This window comes from Tachypleus tridentatus, chromosome 6 (genome assembly GCF_004210375.1).
Source record: "Tachypleus tridentatus isolate NWPU-2018 chromosome 6, ASM421037v1, whole genome shotgun sequence".
NCBI classification, from domain to species: Eukaryota; Metazoa; Arthropoda; class Merostomata; order Xiphosura; family Limulidae; genus Tachypleus; species Tachypleus tridentatus.
The window spans coordinates 164,533,057-164,550,803 of NC_134830.1; the positions used below are offsets into that span (position 1 = coordinate 164,533,057).

Here is a 17,747-nt window from a genome sequence, read left to right on the forward strand (position 1 = left end):
TCAATACCTCGTGATGCAGGTGGGCGTGATTTTGTGCCTCCTACCTGACTACATGACACAATTTGGAATGGAACTATCGTGAAGGCGTTGACTTAGAATCTTGAATATCGACGTTGCCAAACTTAATGATTCAACATTTTCTTTGTCTTAAAACTTCCCACGCCCTCCCAATTTGAATGCAAAGAGAAACGCCCGCGTTTCTAGACATCACGTTGTCATTTTCAGTGAATACCACTCAAATTGACCATTGTGATAACTGTTGATTGCTTTGGTATCTTCAAAACTTTCTGACTCAATATAAACTATTATGTTCGTAGATGTCACTATAAGAATTTTGCTTCATAAAACCTTTAACATTTGCCCCTCACATAAATCTCAAAACTTCCAAGAATAACGTAAATTTCCAGTAAAGACTTTATCCATTCCATAGAGGTGGGCGTCAAGTACTTCCTACTTGACTAAACGACACAGTTTGGAATGGAACTATCGTGAAGGCGCTGACTTAGAATCTTGATTCTAGATTCTAGAATCTTGTTCGATGTGGTGAGAACTTTTTTACCCATTGTGTAGGATGTTCACTGTGATGACAATACTTTAACTCATTTTGAAAATATTCGCTATGATGACAGTACCTGCATACAATATACAATGTCTGCTTCAAGCTTTTTCTTTGTTTAATTAAATGTCTTCAGTCAATATCCACTCCAAGGTCTGCAGGAACTTGTCGAAATATTAAAAATGCAAAAGAAATTTCAATGAATGTTTTTGTTGTTGTTATTTTTTTGGCCATCCTTATATATTTAGTTATTGACATAATATGTGCTTCGGCGAGTAATACTTGACCATCAACGGCTCGGCATAGCCAGGTGGGTTAAGGCGTTCGACTTGTAATCTGAGGGTCGCGGATTTAATCCCCGTCGCACCAAACATGCTCGCCCTTTCAGCCGTGGGGGCGTGATAATGGACAGTCAATCTCACTATTCATTGGTAAAAGAGTATCCCAAGAGTTGGCGGTGAGTGGTGATGACTAGCTGCCTTCCCTCTAGTCTTACACTGGAAAATTAGAGACGGCTAGTGCAGATAGCCCTCGTGTAGCTTTGCGCGAAATTGGAAAACAAACAAACGAATAAACTTTACCATCAATCAACGTTTTTAACATTAGCTCTTGTGTTACTAAACTTCTAACGTGATATAGTACCGTTAACTAAAAAGAAAACTATTCAGAGTTTTCGAACGTTATTGTACGCAATTCTAGCAAGGACGATTGCTGAAAAAAAATGTATTATCGCACGTGCTGCTATAATTCCTGGGTGAGCGATCACTAAAAATTAGAAAAAACAAACAAGAAAAAACGATTCTGAGTTTTCGGTTGTTCTCACGTTTAATTCTGGCATGAGCTAATATTAGTTCTGGAACAACGTTTTGTTTCAATCTCTTCTTTAATTATTAGATATATAGATTTCCGTCTTTGAGTGGCTGTTAAAACAAGAACGGTTTGTTTTTCTGAAGCTTTCTCATGCAGGGCAGAGTGGATGAGCGTTAGCACCAGACAGCGTTTAGATCTGATTTCACTGGAGGACAAATTATCACATCCAATTTCGGTGACATCGAATATTCAAAATGCGACATTTTGTTTTAATAACACCGAAGTTATCACATTTGGTATGAGTGACATCGAATATCAAGGATAAAATTACGTCATATTCTGAATGTATAATCTTAAGTGAATACATTAGTCGCTCCTGTGTTGAACCTTCCATATTTTCTTTGTTTGAAGTGTCATAAATGTTATTTCTTCAGCATACGGCAACAGAACAGCAGTGCACTGTTTAAGACTATTAACCAATATCGAATGAAGCGTGTTCTTGTACGTACCATTTGGAACACAAGAACGTAGTTGAATGTCGAGTTCCAACAGAAGCATTCTGATGGACTGGCTTTAAGAATGTAAATAACCAAGAGGACTAAACAGGTTCTAGTTGTAATAATATGACAAATAATAAAGTTGTACCTGTGAGAATAACAGCCTCTGGTTATGTAGTTAAAACGTAGACCATCAGTCTAGCTGTGATGCTAAAATACTGCATAACAGCTTATAATTGTGATGATGCTAAAAGGGAAAATGGCATAATCTAGCTATGCTATTAAAACCAACAGTAACAGGACCTAGCTGTACTACTAAGGACTATAATAAGAGGTTGTAGCTGTAATGTTAAGAGATAGAATACCAGGGTCTGGTTGTAGCACTAAGACAGAAAATAAAGGGTTTCACCTGTGACACAAAGATGGCGAATAGAAGGCTCTAGCTCTCCTATTAAAGCCAATAGTAACAGGACCTAGCTGTACTACTAAGGACTAGAATAAGAGACTATAACTCTGATGCTAAGACCAACAATAACTGACGCTAAGACTAACAATAGTAACTCATAGCTGTAAGGTTAAGATGAATAATAACATATTTTAGATATGGCGCTAAAAGTGAAAATAAAAGGCTCTCAGTGTGATACGCTAAGACTAAAAATAACACAGTAGAGTTGTTAAATTGGAAAATAAAAGACACGAGTTATGACTTGATAATAGAAGTTATGATTGACGTGAAATAATTGACTCTAGCTTGAGGTTATAAGTAAGAATAACAAACCGTAGTTGTGATGCTAAGTTTGATAATAGGTTCTAACTGTGACTATAAGACTGAAAATAACAGGTTCTAACTGTGAGGCTAAGACTGAAAATAACAGGTTCTAACTGTGACGCTAAAATTGAAAATAACAGGTTCAACTGTGACGACAATACCGATAATATCAGTGTGTAACTGTATCGCAAAAACCTGGATTAATAGTCCTGTGAGTTTTGAATGTAAATTAGATCTTTAAGGTATGACTAAGGTAGAATCAAACCGAACCTTATTTGAAATGTTTTCGAAATGTATCACAGTAATAAGATTTGTCAGTTTAAAAAGTTTTAAACTCAAAGTGGATGTTTTGTTACTGTTGCCAGAATTCAACTGCTCTTCTAGTCTAGTTATTTAACATTTTATTTGAATACGAAATTATATTGTATAACATTGTTGCCTTCTATTGTGGATGTTTAACCACAGTTGTTTTTGTGGTGCTGTTAGTTGTCTTTCCAGCATTCGTAACACATAGCAACAGTTTAGTAGCGCTGTAAGCAACAATTGACAACAGCTTAGTAGCACTGTTAACGACACTTAACAACCGTTTAGTAACACTGTTAATAACACTTGACAACAGTTTTGTTGTATTGTTAGCAACACTTGACAACAGTTTTGTTGTACTGTTAGCGACACTTGACAACAGTTTAGTAGCACTGTAAGCAACAATTGACAACAGCTTAGCAGCACTAAGGTATCTTAATAACACTTGACAACAATTCTTGTGATACTCTTTTCAGTACTTGTCAACAACTTATGTCGAACACTTATGATTTTATGAATACTTTGTGTGTACTAGTATATAAATATAATCTTGTTAGTATTGAACGGCACTTTTCACAGTGTTGTTCTTGTTGTGTGACACAAATACATACTTTGCCGGTGTTGCCTATTTGCAATTATTAACGTCACAGTTATAGTTTAATGAAAATCTTTGAGCCAGAGCTGCCATATTTCTAGATACTGTTGTTTAAACCTTTGGTAATAATATAAATAATATGTATATGACGTAAAAAAGGCTAAACAGCTTAAAATTCTCTTGCATGTTTATTTTAAATTTAAGATATTAATTAGATATAAAAACTATTACAGTGAGAAACCACGTTTCGTATTTGCAACTTGTCGTTTCTCCGTGTTTTATGAGTCTGAGCAAACCTTGATATTTTGTTCCTATAGCTGACATCGTGGATGGCTTCCGTAACTATGTTCTCTAATAGATCTGACCAAATTAAAACCAAGTTTCTTCTCATCGTGGGTAAACTGATTCGGACGAAGGACCCTTCTTCAGATATCTTGGATCCTACGGCAGACACTAAACTTAAGGTAGAAATCAATTGTCGTACTTCTTAGAACAATTCGAAATATACTCTTCAAAAAAAGAAACGCAAAAGGGATATTTTTGTAATTTTGAAGAGAAATATATGTAATAACGTTACAAGCTCAGAGTATGTGATGTTACACGTGTTAAGGCATCGGATTTTTCGCCAAAACGCATTAGTGTTCAATAAATTTGTTTGAGAGATCTGCATGTTCTGCAAGTACAACATGTGCAAAATCCCTATAAAAGTGACGGGTTTTCGGTTTCCATAGCTCAGTGTTAAGCCACCGACACGCAATACATTTACGCCAAGACTGACTGAAGCACAACGTAACAACGCCATTGGCCGATTAGAAGCAGGCGAATCTCGATCAGATGTTGCCAGAGCTGTGAATGTCCACCCAAACACCATCACAAGGCTATGGAATCGTCACCAACAACATGGATCAACTTGTGACCGTCCACGATCTGGCAGACCTCGTGTGACCACGCCCGCACAAGATCGCTACATCCGGTTACGTCACCTTCGGGATAGGACCACCACTGCGACATCTACTGCCTCAATCATACCAGGGCTGCGTAGGATTTCCGATCAGACCGTACGCAACCGTCGACGAGATTCTTAGGTCCTATGTGCAACCCATCATGGTGAACGTCAACGACGTTTTTCAACATGACAACGCCCATCCTCACACAGCCCGACTCACCACTGTCTTCTTGAGACACCACAACATCAACGTTCTTCCCTGGCCCTCCAGATCACTAGAGTTAAACCCCATCGAACATCTTTGGGACGAGTTGGACCGACGTCTGCGACGGCGACAACCTCAACCGCAGACCCTACCTCAGCTTGCAGCAGCTTTGCAGGCTGAGTGGACAACCATTCCACAGGATGTGATTCGTCATCTCATCGCTTCCATGGGCAGGAGATGCCAAGTAGTTATTGATGCTCACGGGGGGCATACTCGTTATTGACGTTGAGTGACGTTAAACTTCAACTAGTGAGCGTGGACTTCGCCTTTGCAGACTCTGGATGTTCAGCAGTGAATGTGCAAAGTTTCACAATGTCATACAGAACTACCCAGAATAAACTTGTTAACAATATGTCTCAAATTTTGCCTTTTGCGTTTCTTTTTTTGAAGAGTATATGTAGCGTGTGTTGTATCAATTTCTGGTCTTTGTGTCTGTCGGTATTTGCGAAACGTGAGATAAAACTACTCTTAAGGTTCCCCAGTTTGACTGTATATACAAAATTTAATGTATAGTTTAATAATTAGATTTTTTGGTACGGTAAAAATCTTCTAAAATAGACACGAACTTAAGTTTTAAGGAAAAAGTTTAAATGATTTCCATTTCTGTGTGTCGTAGTGTTTTTTTAATCATATACCAAAATTAAGATGAGAAATAGTTAGATCCAATACAAAATCAAAACGAGGATTAGTTTTCGTATCCTTAGAACTTGGTACAGTTTGTTGTTTAGGGCGTTCGAATCCCAGTTTGCAGTTCGCGAGTTCGAATCCTATTACCGAACATGTTCATCTTTGCAGCCCTGAGGAAGTTATAATGTAACCATATTTTGTTTGTAAAATAGTATCCCAAGAGTTAAGAGTGGAAGGTATTCACCTGCTTCTTTCTTGTTATTCTATCAGTTCAAAATCAGAGATAGCTAGTGCAGATAATCCATGAAATTAAAAACAAATGTATCACTATATTATAATACAAGTCATCGTAGGATACGGTTATACAATGTTTTTATTCTTCCCCCTTTAAACATGATTTTTCGAAAATATCTGTATGTGTATTGCATGTAATTTTAACAAGAAAAACGTTACTTGAGGAAGCTGCTATATTTCTTTCGCCTTAGTTACTTATTCTCCTGCGTCGTTTATCTACGCTATCACGTATGCTTTCTCGTGGGTAAAAAATCTATGGAGAACAGAGGTTGAGCACATTATACATGTAATGGTTCTGGAGCTTTACTAAGTCATAATAGTACAGGTTGCCGCTCATGTTCTGGCTAACGACAATACTTCTTGAAAATAGCTCTACAGCCCTTTATATATTTCAATATACTCTGTCGTAAGACTGTCCTGTCTAAAGCACAATCTCCTCACTGCAATCTTTCCATAAATCATCTAATGTACGAGAGTGACAACTTCTCAGCACCCACTTGAACAGAAATCAGTAGGTGTTCCATTTGTATGGAATAACGCGAATACCTGTTTCATTCGGTAGCTTCTTCAAATATGTATTGGCTCAACAGATACGTCATATAATTAATTCACGTCACTAAAATTACTTCTTATTCTGTTTCCTGAGACATGTCGACAGAGTCTGCTACTAACCTTTGTGCCGTGTATTCTACATGTTGCAGGTCTCGTTGTGGACGGTTACGGTGCCTCCATAATCTTTTTTGTTTCAATTTGATTAACTGATAACTTTTCGCGAGCGGCCCGGCAGGGCCAAGTGTGTTAAGGAGTTCGACTCGTAATCCGAGGGTCGCATGCTCGCCCTCCCACCCGTGGGGGCGTTATAATGTGACGATCAATCCCACTATTCGTTGGTAAAAGAGTAGCCCAAGAGTTGGCGGTGGGTGGTGATGACTAGCTGCCTTCCCTCTAGTCGTACACTGCTAAATTAGGGACGGCTAGCGCAAATAATCCTCGAGTAGCTTTGCGCAAAATTAAAAAATTCAAAATTTCGCGAGCATCATCTTACCTGCGAATACCAAAAATTCTGTTCTGACACATTTTATTTTTTGTGACTTCATATCTGTTGTGGCTGTTACACGACTTATTAATCTACGTATTCAAAATCCTTTTAACACAGTGTTCTCAGTTCATTGTAGAACGACTGAGTGAAAGAATTCAGTTACATTTTCCACTGGTAAGTCAAAGTGATACCTTGAGCGTACAATTTTTCATGTTTCAATAGTAACGACTATCAAATACAAAGATAGTGTACACGTCCTGGCGAAGTATAACATTATTACTTTCCTAATATAATGCTATATTTTCAACCGAAATAGGTTATATATTTGTTCTTATGAGGTTCCAGAATTATCTAGTTTCTTTTATTCTACGGATCCAAAACAATTGCTTTTAATGGAAGGAAATTGGTACACCTGAAAAATATCACAACATTACACTAAAAATTATTTATCTTAATAATTCAAATTTGGTACCAGACGCTACATATTAAGTAATATTCTGTCTTTCGGTCTTCTTTTCGCGCCCCCGTCGCGCTAAACATGCTCGCCCTCCCAGCCGTGGGGGTGTATAATGTGACGGTCAATCCCACTATTCGTTGGTAAAAGAGTAGCCCAAGAGTTGGCGGTGGGTGGTGATGACTAGCTGCCTTCCCTCTAGTCTTACACTGCTAAATTAGTGACGGCTAGCACAGATAGCCCTCGAGTAGCTTTGTGCGAATTCAAAAACAACAACAACATCGGTCTTCTTATTACGGAAATAAACGATAAATTTAGAATTTGAAAAAAAATCCGTTTTCCTCGCCTCGCATCGTATTCAAAGTAAAAATTCGTCTTGTACTTTCCTCAAATTAGCAGCGAGAATTTTAAAGTTGAGGTTCTGAAACCTGTTAAACGTTCTATTGATTTCCTCTTTAAAGTCAATGACTTCCTTTAAAAGAATCATAACTTTACTGTTAAATATTTTATGAATGTCTTCAAGCGAAAGATATGAGTAAACTCACAAAGAAATGGTCAAGTAGGTATAAATATATAATCTTCTTTCAGAAATGTTTAACCACGTTAGATCTTACTTCCCTTGGAGTGGGAAGCTGCGTAGGAACAGGAATGTATCTAGTCTCTGGAATGGTGGCCAGAAATGTTGCTGGACCAGGGGTCGTTCTATCATTTCTAATCGCAGCTGTGGCATCGCTTTTCTCAGGTTTGGGTTTTGTTTTAGTAACAAGTCAACTCTTACTCTCTTTGTTTGTTATGTTTATTTAAACATTTCGCTTCTTACTTTATCTCTTAAATTAAACTGAGTTATTGTAGCTGTTGTTTTCGAATATACGTGAAATTCTTTCAAAGATACCTTACAGAACTTTAGCAATAACAACACGCAGTAAGAATTTTAGTAATATTTAAACTATGTGTGTTAAAGGTATTTGAAGAACGTTTTTCTGAGAAAAGGTTCAGTTCTTCTCAAGATTAGCAAGACATGCATATTAGAACTTAAAGTTAACAGTGCACAAGAAAAACTGTTTATATGTAACCCAGATGTTGGTTAATTATATTTGTTCACAATATTATTCAATAGAACCAAATAAAGACATTCCGCCAAAATTAACATATCCGTTCGATACTTAGCGTTTCTATTTTTTCACTAAGGACACGTAAAAATAAAAGCTTCAATAAACTCTAGGGGCACTCAGTAGAGGGCACGTCTAGGCCACTAGAGGGGCACTCGGTAGAGGGCATGTCTAGACCACTAGAAGGGTACTCGTTAGAGGGCATGTCAAGGTCACGCATCGTTGATTACGTTCAGCTCTCAAAAAATAATAGGAAAATGTGTCAACGTGACCGTCTTTGTCAATGGACACGGACCATTCTTTGCAGGACAGTGAAAAATAATATTCTACATAGGTCTACTGAGTTTTATCAAAATCCAACCATTTTTGATGGAGTTATAGAGGAAAAATCGGTCCCCATGTTAACATATAGGATTGTTTTTCTTTTCGTGACCTTGCTGTGACTTTGACTCTCCAAAATATATTCACTTCTAAGTTGGGTCATAGTCCAACTATATGTCAGTTCTCGTGCAGATTCATTCAACCATGGCTCGGCAAGGCCACGTGGTTAAGGCGCTCGACTCGTAATCCGAGGGTCGCGAGTTCGAATCCCCATCATACCAAACATGATCGCCCTTTCAGCCGTGGGAGCATTGTATTGTGACGGTCAATCGAACTATTCATTGGTAAAAGATTAGGCCAACAGTTGGCGGTGAACGGTGAATATTGATGACTAGCTGCCTTCCCTCTAGTCTGCATTCCCTTTGCTAAATTAGGGACGCCTAGCCCAGATAGCCGTCAAAAATAATTGATAACAGAACAAACATTCGGCCGTTTGCTAGAAACCTTGTTGAGAAACACGTGAATAAACACATACAAAGAGTTGAAAACATAACCCTCAGTAGCGGAGGTAATAAAAGTGGTTCTATGATAATTAGTTTTTAACATGATTCATACAAAAACACTTTCGTTATTTGAAAATGAAATTAAATCCCTGCTCTCCACTACCACTGAATGTTTTGTTTGTCCTTGCGTGGAAATGTGACGCTGTGTTTAATTTGAAACTGTTGAAAACATTTGACATAAGTTTCCACATATCAGCTATCTTACTCAATGATGGAATTTTAAATGTGTAAAAGATTCATTTAAACATTCAGAAGTGGTAGATAAATTTAAGTTATGTACCATGAAAAAGCTTTAATCTGATGGAAACAACATTTTGCTAGAGTATAGTAAAAGTATATTTTCCCAAATAAAAATTGTTAAGAACGAATATTATCAAAGTTGGGCATGAATTTATTAAAATGTTTCAATCCACTAAAGGTTCTGATATTATTGAGTGCGTCAGTCTATTATTGAGTGCGTCAGGATATTCAGTGGAAATAGAAACTGCCACAGGCGTAATCCTCATTACACTTTATGATCTGTTAATTTTATTCCTGTAGAACTTGGATTATTACTGGAGTAATATTACTACTGTAAAAAATCTTGGACGGTTGGTTGAGTTGAAGCACAAACATATTCACGAGTAAAAGTGAATGATTTATTAACAAAAGAACATTAACGATTAAGATTACAATAGATTTTGGTATGCGTTTTGTTGTTGTGTGTTTTGTTTTACATGACTTATCTCTTCTTAGGCGTATGTTATGCTGAGTTCGGTGTTAGAGTCCCTCATACTACGGGCTCAGCCTATATGTATAGCTACGTCACCGTTGGAGAATTCATCGCCTTCATCATTGGTTGGAACATGATATTAGAATATCTCATTGGAACAGCTGCTGGAGCATGCGCAATTAGTGCATGCATAAACGCCTTGTGTGGTGGCGCTGTTAGTGACGTCATTCGAAAAACATTGGGAACAATATTGGGTAATAACTAATCACAAAACTTATTCCTTACGGCATGCAAAATGTACTTAGTTTTAGTAAAACTATGTTATTTTATGTATACTTTAAGTTGATTAATTTGAAACTATGGGACCAAAAAAAGATCAGTGAATGTATAGTAGTTAATATGTAATGCGTATAACTCTGACAAAGATCAACTTTAAGTTTACAATACATGCTAAACAACGAAACTTTCAATAATTATTGATAAAAACTTAGAAACTATTTTTCCCTGAAATTTATCAAGAAAATGTTCAAACTATTCTGGAAATGTTCAAACTAAAGAATGGAAAAACTCAGAGTTGAGCACACTTCGTATCTTCTGGTGCTATTCTTTCTTGGGTCCGGCATGGCCAAGCGTGTTAAGGCGTGCCACTCGTAATCTGAGGATCGCGGGTTCGCATCCCCGTCGCGCCAAACATGCTCGCCCTTTTAGCCGTGGGGGCGTTACAATGTGACGATCAATCCCACTATTCGTTGGTAAAAGAGTAGCCCAAGAGTTGGCGGTGGGTGGTGATGACTAGTTGCCTTCCCACCAGTCTTACACTGCTAAATTAAGGACGGCTAGCGCAGATAGCGCTCGAGTAGCTTTGCGCGAAATTAAAACAAAACTCTTTATCTTATCTCTTAGCTACACCTACATATTTATTATCAATGTTGTAGTGCAAGTAGAATTATTTAGGAGCAAGCCAGTACAATCACTTGTATAATGTCGTTCTTAGACGTAAACTAGTACAATCACATAACATTCTTAGGCGCACACCATTACAGTCACGTGCCTCCTACCAACAATACTTTTAAAGAAATATATCAGTTCAGTCACGTGACTGCTACTAGAAACGAAGGTGAAGTGAACCACACAATTACTACCAGGAATTATTTCTCTTAAGAAAGAAAGTAGAATAACTTAGTTGCAATTAGCAATGGCGTTCCAATGAGTAAAATTAAACAGTTACTAGCTATTTGCTACCGAGTTTTTACAAGTAAAAAAATTACCAGCCACGTGATTACTGCCGGAAGTAAGTTCCTCAAAATGTAAGGTAACCGAATTATCATCACATATGTACGAACATCGTATCAAGAAGACATAGAAACAATGTTTTTTAACAACTTTGTATTTAGTGTCAAACTTAGATCTATTTTTTTATCATTTAGGTATAAATGAACGGGAGTTCTTGTATTTAGAATGGATAAGTAAACTTTGAAAAGAAAAAAAAAAACCCTTCCCTCTGAGTCACTTTGAAGTGACATTGGTCTGCGCTTACATTTCTGCCCTAGATCACACCGGACGTGATGGCGGCCATCATAACCCTTCTGATGACAGCGCTTCTAGTGGCAGGGGTTAAAATCTCTTCTACTCAATAATATCTTGAACGCCTTGAGCCTCTCAGTATGGGTTTTCATAATGGGCGCGGGAGTTTTTTACATCGACCCAAATAACTGGACCGAACATGGGGAATTTTTACCGTATGGTTGGACAGGGGTGAGTTTTGTGCTTGTCTTTATTGTACCCGATATTTTAATTTTTAATTTTTTTTTCAGTTCATTAATACGCAAAAACATTGGTGTTATAAAAAACGTATTAATTTGCGAAAAATACGTAAAACGATAGATGTTGAACGTGTAACACTGGATGATTAATTTAGTTCGTAAACTTTTTAGAAGTATTTAGTTCATCTTTTTTGAAGTGCCCAGTGGTATGTCTGCGAACTCACTCCTCTTAGGAACCGGGTTTAGATACCCGTGGTGGGCAGAGCACAGACAGCCCATTGTGTAGCTTTGTACTTAATTAATTCTACACCAACAACCATCTTCTTAAACTTTCCATTCCACTAAGTTTCTTTGTATAGAAAGACGTTATTGCTTGATAAGTACTAAATAACAACGACAAATATATATTTAATAGTATTATACATATTGTGCTGTTATATACTGTACGAAATATGGGAAAGATTATATTTATTATTCAAATAAAATAATAATTTTAGCAGTCAAGTCCTGAGATTCTTTGGTTTTACGAGATAAATAATAATAAAATTGATTTCATTTGATTAAGCGACACCTTTCACTCGTGTGGATTAACCATAATTAAAATACTTTTAAGAATTATTGTGTATAAAAACTACGTAAATATTTACATTGCTGATCAGTTAATCACTGCAGGTGTTGTCTGGTGCTGCTACGTGTTTCTACGCCTTCATCGGGTTTGACATCATTGCAACTACAGGAGAGGAGGCCAAAAACCCAAAACGGTCCATTCCTTTAGCCATCATCACCAGTTTGGTCATAGTACTGACCGCCTACGTTACGTCTAGCATGATTGTAAGTACACGTGACATTTTAATATGTAAAGAATGTACTTCGGTAACCTACTTGACGACTCGTTGTGTATCCAAGGTATATTAAAAGGGCGTTGCTGTGGCCATTCTACTGCCTTTGTATGATGGCGAAGCTGATATAGCTTGACGTTTCGGATAAATTCCCATAAAAAAAAACTTTTTCACTAATACAAAAAAGAGAAAATCAACCAAGTAATTCAATAAATGTTTCACCATGTCATTGTTTCATCATGTCATGTTTCACCTTGTTATGTTTCATCATGTATGTCATGTTTCATCTTGCCATGTTTCACCATGTAATGTTTCATCATGTCATGTTTCACCATGTCATGTTTCACCTTGTCTTGTTTCACCATGTCATCTATTAAAGTTTATAAAAAAATACATTTTTTTTAAAGTAAACCTAACTCTGTGTAAGGAAGCTTCACTAGCTCATTGTAATATAAAACTAACGCTTCATTAGAGTATCAAATTAATACTGTTTAAGAAAGTTTCGTTATGTTATTAGTGTATCAAATTAACACTGTTTAAAGAAGTTTTGTTATGTTATTAGAGTATCAAATTAATACTATTTAAGAAAGTTTCGTTATGTTATTAGTGTTTAACATGTTTAAAGAAGTTTTGTTATGTTATTAGAGTATCAACTTAATACTATTTAAGAAAGTTTCGTTATGTTATTAGTGTATCAAATTAACACTGTTTAAATAAGTTTTGTTATGTTATTAGAGTATCAAATTAATACTATTTAAGACTTATTTATTAGAGGCATGTTATTAGTGTATCAAATTAACACTGTTTAAATAAGTTTTGTTATGTTATTAGAGTATCAAATTAATACTATTTAAGAAAGTTTCGTTAATTTATTAGAGGCAGTGTTTAGATAAACTGCTTAAAATTAACGAGAATTTTTTAAGTAATGAGGACTTGAAGAATTTATTTTTGAGATATTTTGGTAAGACAGATAAAACATAGTAGCGTTGAATACATTACAATTTTCCTAGCCATTTTTCTAATAACGCACTCTGTAGGTTGCAGGATCAGATATGTCTCCTTTGATTTCAGCCATAGGAACGTTGTAAGTTAAAGTGTAAGTTATAAAGAGTAGCTCACCCATTATTTGGTGGTAAATGAGCAGTCCGCGAGCTGACTGACGGTGGGTGGTGTTCACAAGCTGCCTTCTCTGTACTCTATCACTTCAACTTTAGGGACTGCCAGCGCTGATAACTCACGAATCATAGTTTTACATGAATTTCAACATAAGCAAACTACACGTTTAGCTACAGTTAAGTTTATAAAAAAAAATGTTTTATTATGATGTATAAAATGTTACGTTGTGCATTGAAGACGAGAGAGAAAATCTTATGACAATATATTTGAAAGACAACGTAATCAACGAGAATATAAAGGGGAATATAACAAACTGGGCTTCTGAAAATTAGAACATGTCACTGAGCTCAAGTTTGCACAGTGTTCCTCCCACGAGTATCGAACGTGGAATGTCAGTGTTATGAGCTCTCACTTTTAGCGCTGAACATTCAGGGGGACAACTGAAGAGTATACGAGCTTCAAGGGAAACTAAATTTCAGGAAACAAACCTAAAATACACAGGTTAATTTCTGAATAGTCTATAACAAATCGTGAGGAGGTAAACCCACGTTTGTTTGTATAAATGGTTCTAGACCGGATCTCTCTGATGTTTGCACTTTCACAAACGTCTATCTTAAATTTATTATTACATATATTTAAACTAAGGGAGGGTGCGCATCAGCAACTGGGGGCACCTCACTTAACATGTTAATCGTGACCACAGAATTCAGTGCTGCAATTAGCGATTTTTATCGACAGTTATACACAATTCTCTGTTGCTCATTCAGTGGGGCACTTCGTTACAGGACAGAAATTGAGACATGTGCCCCCAGTTTCGCCGCCAATGGCCTTACAACGATGTGCACTTAAAAGATAGACAAAGCATAGGAGTGAGCGTCACCTACAGACTAGATGAGAGTCGAAATGAATTAACCAACGTTAGACGTGTGGGAGACTTTATAAACCCATTAACTGATAAGATGTCTAGCTGTTTGTTTCCCACACCGCAAATATCAGTTGGAAATTGCTCGAAGAGGAAGTCACCGAAGTCGCATTAGCTTGCTTATATGGTTAGGTTTAGCAAGCTGGAAATTGACCACGAGGTTTGATTTTCAAACGTATGATCATCCACAGGGGAAAAAAAGAAATTGTTTTCTTAATGTCTTTACTGTTATCATCTGTTTTGGGATTTAAACATATATTTACATTAGTTTTAGCCACCAGGGTGAAACGAAAAAAAAAAAAAAAGCAGTTGTATTTAACTGATTATTTAGCACGAAAACAACAGTAAAGTAATAAATTTACTTTACGAACATGTAAAATGGTTATTTTAGATTTAATGTTTTTTACTCCATGTCATAGCTATTTTACACACCTCGAAAGTTCTGTAACCACAATTGTTGTGTAGAATAATTCAGTATTTCCACAATTATTCAGAACAGTGCAGTAAGTCTTTGAGAAAATACGGTATGTCCGCCATTGTTGTTATTGATCTTGTGACTCTGTGTGAAAATACACTGTACTCGCCATTGTTGTCGTCGGTTTAATAGAATCTGTGTGGAATTGCGGCATACTCCCTATTAGTGTTGTTGAGTTAATAAATTTGTGTGGAATTGCGGCACACCTACGATTACTGTTGTTGGTTCTGTGACTGTGTGTGAAGATACGGTGTGCCCACCATTATTGTTGTTGGTTTTGTGACTTTGTGTGAATATACGGTGTAGCCCCATTGTCTTTGTTGTTTCAATAACTCTATGTAAAAATACGGTCTACGAGCCATTATTGTTGTTGATGTAATAAATCTGAATGAATGCACAGTGTACCCGCCATTGTTGACGTCGATTCAATAATTTTATGTGAATGTACGGTATATCCGCCATTATTGTTGTTGATTAAATACTCTTTGCACAAATACAACGTACCCACTATTATTATTGTTGGTTCTCTGATTTTGTGTAAATATATGGAGTACCCCTATTATTGTTGTTGTTTCAATAACAATGTGTGATTATTGCACGATATATCCGTTATTATTGTTGTTGATTTTATAAATTTGTGTGAAAATACGGTATACCCGCCATTACTGTTGGTGGTTAAAAAACTGTGTGAGAATGTGGTGTATCCGCTTTAATATTGTTGGTTTAAAAACATCTGTGTATCCACCACTACTGTAGGTTGTGCAATGATCGAGTAATATATAAGGTTCTCACGACATTTTCGAAGGTGTTACGCGTCCTTTCACTCTTTGTGTTAAATGTCTGTGGTTGTTACAACAAAAAAAAAACATAAACAATATTTTGTTTCAATTTCCTAGATCACACTAGCTGTTCCCTACGACCAGGTGAACCCCGAGTCTGCTCTGGTGGAAATATTCGAACAGAGAGGAGCACCAAAGTCTAAATTCATTGTAGCTATTGGCGCCCTGGCTGGGTTGATCGTTAGCATGTTCGGATCTATGTTTCCAATGCCTCGAATAGTATACGCCATGGCTAAAGACGGGCTTATTTTCAGGTTAGTCTCTTATATAGCCAGCCTATACGGATGTGTTCGTTAATACATGCAGTCTTTAGCTCTCAGGATGATAAACTGAACACGATTTATTTTGTGGGTTTGAGTTTGTGTTCACTGTATTTCAACTAACACAAGTTCACTCACAAAAGGACGTGTGTTTGAGTTTGTTTTCAATGCAAGTAAGTTAATAACCTGAACTAATCTGCCAAAAAATGTATCTCAGAATGACTGGTATGGGTATTGACACTTTTCTTGATAAGCAGAGAAAAACGTTTCGACCTTCCTGAGTCATCTGCAGGTTAACAAAGAGAACCTTGTTCTGTCCTTATCAATAAAAGTGTTAATACCCATACCAGCTGTTCTGAGATACATTTTTATTTCAAGTGGGTTTCTCGTCATCAAGAATAATTTGGCCTAAAAATATTCCTCCCTGAGTTCACCGTGGAATTAATTTTGTGAACTTGAGTTTGGTTGTTTGTTTGTTTTTTTCACCGAATATAAAATAAAAATGTTCTCCTCTGAGTTATTCATAGACTTAATTCTTTACTGGTCTTCAATTACTATCAAACTTTTAAATTTCGTCTGCAACGAATGCATTCACGTATAAATTATTGACGAACCAGACCTTTCTTAAGACTTTGTTACACGAATAGTTTTGAAACAAGTTTCGATCTGGAGGTGTTTTCAAAGAAAGCCCCGTGTTTGCGTGCGTGTCTTTCCAAATAATATTGTGTGTGCATAATTCTGAGTAACAAGTGCGCATATATATACATGTATTATTATTGCATGAAGACTAGAGTATTTGTAGATACGTATATGTTTGTGTGCGTATACAGTATATGCTCATATATAATGTTTGTATGACAATATTTTCAATCAAAAGAATTTGACTTTCGTGAGAATTCTGCAAACCATTGTAAATAATTGTCTATATTGTAGTTTTCTTACATTTTTTTTCCTTTCTAAATTTTCTTGGATAAAATAATCAATGTATGTGAGCAAATAATTAGATTTTTTTTTTTTTTTTATAATCATATCCAAGGTCACTTTCTCGCGTATGGCCTTACACGGGAACACCCGCTGCTGCAACATGTGTCCTAGGTGGCGCCACTACAGTCGTTGCTTTTATTATAAGTTTGGACGTGCTGGTAGAGATGATGTCAATTGGTAAGGGAAACTAAAAGAAAATCAATAATTTTTCCTTGTTATTAAAACTTTCCACTTTTATTTAACCCTTTCTATCTTTTATTCTCGTTTTTACCCTCTACTCTTATGTCACTGGCTCGGCATGGCCAGGTGGTTAAGGCACCTCGACTCGTAATCCGAGGGTCGCGGGTTCGAATCCCCGTCACACCAAACATGCTTGACCTTTCAGCTGTGGGGGCGTTATAATGTTACGGTCAATCCCACTATTCGTTGATAAAAGAGCAGCCCAAGAGTTGGCGGTGGATGATGATGACTAGCTGCCTTCCCTCTAGTCTTACACTGCTAAATCAGGAAGAGCTAGCGCAGATAACCCTCTTGTATCTTTGCGCGAAATTTAAAACAAACCAAATCTTATGTCACTTACTTTTCATTTTATGGATACTGTAAGTATTGTACTGTATTTCCTAATTTAGGTTTATCAGACATTAAACTACATTAATTGATATATTGTTGCAAAAGTTTTGACATTGATT

At 36.6% G+C, this 17,747-nt stretch overlaps 1 pseudogene across 1 annotated transcript in view; it reads left to right on the top strand.

The window, feature by feature from the left end:
• The window catches only part of LOC143254346 (solute carrier family 7 member 14-like), a 53,208-nt pseudogene that overhangs the window by 26,319 nt on the left and 9,142 nt on the right, over positions 1 to 17,747 (top strand). Inside the window, exons 2-9 of the transcript XR_013030148.1 lie at positions 3,848 to 3,994; positions 7,744 to 7,897; positions 9,884 to 10,114; positions 10,500 to 10,501; positions 11,411 to 11,615; positions 12,296 to 12,454; positions 15,872 to 16,068; positions 17,111 to 17,235. The product of XR_013030148.1 is annotated as a solute carrier family 7 member 14-like (transcript). The remainder of the gene's footprint in view (positions 1 to 3,847; positions 3,995 to 7,743; positions 7,898 to 9,883; positions 10,115 to 10,499; positions 10,502 to 11,410; positions 11,616 to 12,295; positions 12,455 to 15,871; positions 16,069 to 17,110; positions 17,236 to 17,747) is intronic.